We start from the raw sequence: 7,801 nt of genomic DNA on the forward strand, positions 1-7,801 counted from the left end.
TGTATACACATATATATATACATATATATATGTATATATATGTATATATATGTATATATACATATATATATGTATATATATATGTATATATATATATATATACACACATATATAATTTTTTGTTCTCTACATTAGGAAGAGGGGTCAGTGGAAGATGTCTTTATATACATTGACATTGGAGAGAGACTCTAAATCTAACCCCCCAGATAACCCAGATTTCTGTTATGGAGCATGCAATTTGATTACCTTGCTAGTGTTCACCTACCTTGCATGACTAACAAAATTATTAATAGCCATAAAAGTATTCAGGTCCTTAACGATGCAGTGACTATGCTCCTCTCAATGGTTTCTCACAGCAGCAAATTCTAGGCTGATTAGAAGTTGCACAGTGGTTTTAATTTTAAATATACTTTATATTAATTTAATTAAACCTACTCTTGCTCTCCTGCAATGACACCAAGAATCAAAAGGGCTTTCCTGTCTCTCCCACCACTTCCTCCATGGATGTAAGAAATCAGACCCGACTTTTCTCACTTCTTATCTTCAGGCTGAGTCTGTCTTTTTTCACTTTACCATTTCTTTCTGAATAACCCTGCTCTTGACCCTGGGCATGCAATCTGAGACCTGGATGGGGGTAAAGTGTGGAGAGGATGTTCTGGAGCTCAGCAGATGGATCCCAAGAGCACAATGGCTTACCAGCCCTCCTGTGATTGTTGCCAAAACGCCTTCCTGTTTTCAAAAGTGTCTCACCCCCTGCTCCTTTGTTTTGCTCTGCTAGGAGACTGCAGTTCTGATTTTGTGAGGAACCAAATCTGCTATTTCAAGAAAATGCAGCTGCTTGCTTTGGTGGGTGGCTTGAAAGAGGGATTTTTTTCTAGCCTCCTTCCCACCCCATCCCCATGTCAACTCCACTGGCTGGCTCATCATCTCAGGAAGCATTGATTTTAGAAGCTGACTATTTGCTTTTGATTGTTTGGCTGAGGCTGCAACGAAGTCATTGATGGATCTCATTTTGAGCTATCATCATGTCCACTCTTTTCTGCCAGCCTTCCAGAACTGATTGTCTGTTCTCCCAAATGAAACTGCACAGCCAGACAGTGAGGCTTTCTCAAGTTCCACCATTTCCCATTTCTGAGAAAACGCAGAGCTGCAAGGGCCTCAAGCTGGGCCTGCTCACTCTGAGACTGTTAGTTCTTTCACCAACCCATCATTAAGTGCAAGGAGTGATTTGATCACTGCTGCCTAGGCTGCTATCCCTGAGTGGATATTGCCTGGTACTGATGTCACTGTTTTTTTAGATCTTTGCTGAAAGAAAACAGCCAAGCTCAGCACAGCTGGTGTCTTCTATGATATAGGGCACTCTCTTTTCCTACCCTTCCCAACTCCCAGCTTTTGGAAGAAAGGTCATTGGTTCCCTATGGCCATTCTGGTCCCAGCTGTAGGCATGAGGCAAAAATTAATATGCTTTACTTTCCCAAGTCCAATGAGCCAATATGCAAACTCTTGGACCTCAAGTTGGGATGCTTTCCCAGCTGGCAAGACATTGTTTTCTTCTCAATAAAAAATGGTGCATAAATTCTCTGCTGCTAAAATGATTTTTCTGTCACTTCTACTCTATCTGTCCTCTTTATGGTGCTCTCTCTGCTTCTTTTTGGGATCTCCCTTTTTCAGTTTACTCTCCACTGCCCCAGGGCTTGTCAACCTAAACAGATATTGTGTGTTGTGTTGTTAGTGGCATACGTGACATGCCTTTGGTACTTACATTGCTAACCCAGGTAATGTAACTGCAGCTGTCAAATTGGCAATTCTTCATGTTTATTAGTTTTCTTTCTTTCCTTCTTAAGTTGAAATTAACCAACTTGTAAGTTTCCTAGTTCAGTAAAAGATCAGTCAGTGGAGCAGCTGGAACTCCCAGGGAACTACCTTCAGAAAGCAACTCCTGAGTCCTGAGAGAAAATTTGGAGGGACAAAGGGAGAATCTAAGCCCAGGCTGGTCATCTAGGACTAAAGGTCCAGTGTTCTCAACTGAGGTTATCTTTTGTCTTAGAGAAGGAAGCCCGGGAAGTTGACTCATTAGGTTGTCCTCTTCTCATCAGTTCTGTGGCTACTATCTGTTTGAACTTCATGTAAAAGGTTCTATAACATGGAGTGCACATACTCACTCCAGCTCCATCACCATATATCTCTAAGTCCTAAAAGATCTAGTTTGTTTTTCCCAGTCCTGTGGATATCTCCAAAAAGAACTCAACATCCTATAAGACAAGGCAATCAGATAGGTTTTATTTTATTTTATTTTATTTTATTTTATTTTATTTTATTTGGAAAGCTGACCTTCAAGGCGCATCATGTAGGGCTGATATTTTGGTCAGGGGTCTTTTAACAGCCTCACCCATTCCTTCCAGTGATATTTCTGCCTCTTTTCCCACTCCACTTGAACCACTCTAGAAATAGCAGAAGAGACTGTGCAAGAAGTCTAGGCTGGGAGCCAAAAGCCAAGTACTTGTCTGGAGCTCTAATCTAAGGAATTTACACATGATACAGAGGTCCCTAAGATCTGTTTACTAGGTTTCAGCACTAGAGTTTGGGGGTAGCCGTGAAAATAAATGGATTGGCCTAAAAGAGGAAAAAATAATTTTTTATTTATAATTATATAATTTTTTTTAAAAAAGAGATGCACTTTATATTTAAATTGGTTTTTGAATTCTCTTATTTGGTGTTTGTTTTTATTTTCTCCAAGTTATCAAAAAAGCATTTCCTCTGGGGGGAGTAAAATGTCACTCTTACATGCCTCCTTGGGATGAGAGAGGCAGAGAGGGGAAGCAGAATGGCTGGGCATAATCTGATCAGAGTGCCTTTGAAGGGAGAGCTTTCTGTTTTCTGAAGTGTGGTGGGGAACAATAACAGTTGGTATGAGTTTGCACCCAGGAGAACAGCATTTGGAGAGAAATTCACAGGAAAAGGTTAAGACAATAACACCCAGAGCCCAAATGGTGCTGTCAAACATCACAGGTAGTCACTGCAGGGTAGTACAGAAGGTGTTAGAGAGCAGTGTCATTTATTGAAGTGTATCTGCTGATTTAGTCTTTGCTAATTAAATGGTCCCCATGATGTGTGTTTATTTAGGGACAGTTATGAATTTGGCAGCAGCAGGGGTTTGGCCTGTGGGAAGTGCCATTCCTAAAGAGAGTAGATAAACCTGGAGGGGGCTTGGGAATAATTTATTGAGGGATATGGACCTTGTCAAAATGGGAAAGCTTGGGCTGATTAATAGCGTTCTGTCTTTTTTCACTACTGTCCCCTACCTTTCTTGTCTTTCTTGGAAAAGGCAAGCATCGGGGCCACGAAGAACAATTTTAGTCCTGAAGGAACACTTTGTCTACTCTTTGTTTTTCTGATACAGCTCCCTGGTTGTCACTGTTATCCTCTTTCACAGGTTGGGAATGGGAGGGGGTTATGAGGAAGAGAGAGAAAAAAGTACAAGGAACCTCAAAGACTTTTCTTGGCCCCCTTCCCTAGTCTTCCTGGTATTTCAGAAGTGTCAGAAACAGCATCCAGGATGGTGGAAACTGCACCCCACCCCTGCTCAGCAGGTCTGCATTCCTAGCTGTTGCTTTTAATGCCTTTTCATGTGATGTCTGAGTGTGTGCATATGTGTGTGTGTGGGTGGGGACTATAAATTGGGCAATCACTTTGAGTAGAAGGGAACAGAATTTCAGGAAGTTATCAACATGGTATACTTCATCCTGGTTCCTACTCTAGCAAAATCTATAGTATACAAAATTATATACTGCTATTAAATTAATCAACTAAAAGTAAAACTTCACAAGGGCAAGGACTGTCTTTTAAAAGAGATTTCCAGTTCCTAACACAATGCTGGGCACAGAGCCAGCACTTGTTGATTTCACAAGGGAAATGGTTGAGTTTTATGTAATGAGATCATCTTGGCAAATCATTAAACTGCTCTGTAGTAGACTTCCACATCTGCAAAGTTTCTTTACCTCCTAGGGATATTGTAAAGATTAAATGAGATGATGACTTTAATAATGATGTTTTTCAAGTTTTAGCTGTTTCCTCCATTTTCATTCTTTTATTTTCTCTACTCTAGAAATTGTAACCTAAGTAAGGAAATCATATATGCAGGCTAGAAAAGTTTGACTTTGGTTATTTCTTTAAATCAAGCTTTTCTAAGAGAACCTCATCAGGCAGCTGGTAAATTTTGTCGCATAGAGTGGAATTCCCACAAGATACAACAAAAGCCAAGCTAAATGATCCATTTTTCTGTAGCAAGGGCAGAGGAGTGGAGTGTCAGAACGGGGTGGGCGAGATGTAGAGGGGGGAGAGAGAGAATAGTTATTTGAAGGCTAATCTCTTCGGAGCTTGAAGGAAACATTTTTAAAGAAAACACAAGCATAACCAATGGACAAAGACACTAGAGGGGTGAGGGCATGTGAGGGAAAAGGTGGGAGGAGGGGTCAAAGGGGGAAAATGAGACATATGTACTACTATTTGTAACACTTTAAACAATAAAAATAAATTAAAATAAAAAATAAGCTCCATTAAACTTGTCAGTACTACAGTTCTCATATTCTGGTATGTTAGTTGTTAGTTCCTACCATCAATTTTAACCTTTTTGAACAAAACTATTTAGCCTACTCTTATCCATCATTTTTGGTCTTCTTCTATTACCATTCAATGTTATTTCTGTAGCATGGATACAATTTTAAAGATAAAAAATACATCTCCTTACCAATTTTGATTCTGGCTTCAGTGACTCAAAGAGCTGCCTTGGCCCAGAAAGCTGGCCCAGGCACCAAAGCACTGTAGTTGGTACCCAGGGCCTGATGTTTCTCAGCAAAGGTTGGATAAAAAATACTGAGAATGGTCACTAGATGTCCCTCTTGTGTCTCTAAAGAGGCTGAGGAGGTGGGGCTCCTTTCAGGATTGAAGTAAAAGGAAGCTAAAACTAAGAACTTTCTTTTTCTTTTTTTTATCTACATGCAGAACAGTTTTATCCAGTTTATTAACAAATTCCTGATCATGAAGGTGTTTTCAGCCACTCGTTTATTCAATAGCATTATAGCTTTTGGAGTATAATGATCAAGCGTGCCTATTAGGAAAAAAAAAACATTTTGAGAGCAAACAGTGTTAGCATTATCAGTACAAATAGACTGGGGGGATGGAAGAGCTGTTTTTTAGAGGGGAGGTATAACGATAACTCTGAGCCTGTGGCATAGAAGAGAAGCAGGGGCACATGCCCCTGCCTCCCTCAATGCCTGGTTTCTATAAAAGCGGTTTGTTATAGTTGGAAGCTCTTGGGGTGCTCTGCGTGGAAAGCAGGAGCTACTGGAATGTGAACAGCCAGCAAGAAGCAGGGAGTCCGCTGCCATCTCTTTATCGAAGAGCGCGTTTGTCTTTGCAAATGCTGAACATGTCTTTACAATGTGATTGCAATTACAAAGGTAATGACATTGTACATGAATTGAATTCTCCTATTTATCTTTAAAAGACAGCAGAATATAGACATTCTATTAGCACTCCCCAAGGTAAAAGGTCCGCAGCCTTCTTATCTTGTGTGCATCTTTTCAGATGCCACGGCAATGTTAATCATTTTACCTGAGTAATTCTTCCATTTCTCGTTACCTGGGGGATTGTTAATGGCCGAGACTACTTCTCAGACTCTTTGCTCCCGCTCAATCAAGCCGTGGAGGCGCCAGTTTACTTTTATTGATCAGCGGGTTCCTGACAGCCTTGCCACAAGGAAGCAGCATCATCCTTTTTTAACTTAAAGGGGAACAGATCACCTTAAAGTTTACAGCTAAAAGCCTCTAAGCATAGCATGCAAACATTTTAGCATGCTGCTAATTGTTTTGTTTAAATAGTCCAAGCAATATTTTAGAAAGCTGCCAAACGCCGACTCACATCCCGTGATCAGATAGCAAACCCATTTCAAATGCCTTTTTAGGCCTTTTTAATTAGACCAAAATGCACTTCATTCCCACTCGCTGACATCAAAGGTAAATAACTGTGATAAATCAAATGGAGCCCTTCTCTTTGCCGAGTCCGCGAGGTGCGCCCTTGCTGCCTGCCATGTTGTCACTCTCCTCCACTACTTGCCCATTTTTCCAACAGGGTCTGCAGAAAACTGGACAGGGCACGGGACTCCCTCCAGCCACAACTCTGCTAGTCCCTCCGCATCTCTAAATGACCACAATTAAATGACACTCATTGCAGATGCTTTGATTTTTCTCCGTGATGTTCTGGGCTGAATTGCATCCTAATGGAAAAGAGTGAAACGCTCTCCACGCGGAAAGCGGATTAGGCACCTTGAGCTCTTCCCTAGGTCTCCGCTGAACCTTCAAGGGGTCTTAAACTCACTCCTGATACTCTCTCTCAGTGGGAAGAATCTGTCTTTTCCCTCACCCTGTAAGGGTAAAGGCTGCTAAACGAGCTCCTCTTGGACGGATAATTTTTTTTTTTTAAGCAGCTGGGGTGCTCTCTGTAAGAAGATGGCAGTTTTGAGAAAACCTATTGTGCCTAAATGCCTTTTTTTCTTTTCTTGTTTAATTTTTTAAGGGCAAAATGAGTCTCATGTTAAGCCCGCAGGCTCGGGACAATGTCGCTGGGTTAATTATGAGTGTGCTTACCGAAGACTCAAATATATGAGAGGACTCACTCAGAAGGGAGGTTTACTCTTCTAAGAATTGTGAATTCAGAAGCCGGTCCCCTCCACTACCAATTTATGATTTTAAAGAAACAAACAAATGAACAACTTATTCAACCGGATTTTTATTTTTCCCGCTAGTGACCTTAATTAAGAGCCTCAGAACCAAGTGGAGAGGAATCCCCCTCTGTCCCCAGGGCTCCTTCGGTCCGGAAGGCAAATGGAGTTTGATGTCAGCGGAGCCACGCCAGCCTCTCGCTTCCCAGCTCTGGCAAACCCTGCGTTAGCCGTCACCAAGACCGCCCGAGCGGAGCTGGCAGCTTCCCGGGACCGAGGCCCCGAGGGAAGGCTGGGGCGTCCCGCACGTCAGCGCCGACTCCAGCTGCGGGCGACCTAGGCAGACCGCGCGCCAGCTCCGCAGCTCCCACCCGGCTCTGGGCTCGACTGGTGTGGCGCGGCGGCGTTGGCTCTACCCGCTCTTCTCAAACATACAGTTTATTTATAGGGAGCTAAATTCCCCAACAGGGTGGGGTGAGGGGCAAGGAAATGAGTCAAGCTCTCCTGGAGGCTCAGTCCCCGCACCGCGGAACCCATCTGATTAACAAGCAGCGGACAAGAACAAACCGAATCCGGCCACGGGTCCTACTGGGGTGGGGGAAGTGCTGCATCTGCCCTGGAAGGAGGGATGGGGTTGACGGTCCAGGAGGATGGCTTCCGCGATTCTCAGCTGAAGTGAAGACTTATCGGCCAAGAGCCGGATGAATGACCACCTCCAGGGAGCTTTCTCCTTTCTTTTTTTCCTTCCACTACCCGAGAAAGAAAGGAGAGGGAGATAGAGAAGCAGGCAAACCCAGAACGCTGAGACAAAGAGGGAGGGAGGAAGACAGCAGGGGGGTGGAGGGAGAGAGGGGGAGTGGGGAGGGAGAGAGAGAAATATAAATATGATATTCAAGATATGAAGATATGTGAGGGAGATAAAGACGCCCAGAGAATCAAATCCTCCTCATCTTTCCTGCAATTTCTACACTCAGGAGAGGTGTGCGGTTCCTGGGAAGGTTCGGCCGCAGCGCTAGCATGCCCCGCTCCACCCTGTCCTCTTGCCCCAACCTGGCCGGCCCACCAGGCCTCCCCCGACTCCCG

This window comes from Myotis brandtii, unplaced genomic scaffold (assembly GCF_000412655.1).
Source record: "Myotis brandtii unplaced genomic scaffold, ASM41265v1 scaffold305, whole genome shotgun sequence".
Taxonomy (NCBI): Eukaryota; Metazoa; Chordata; class Mammalia; order Chiroptera; family Vespertilionidae; genus Myotis; species Myotis brandtii.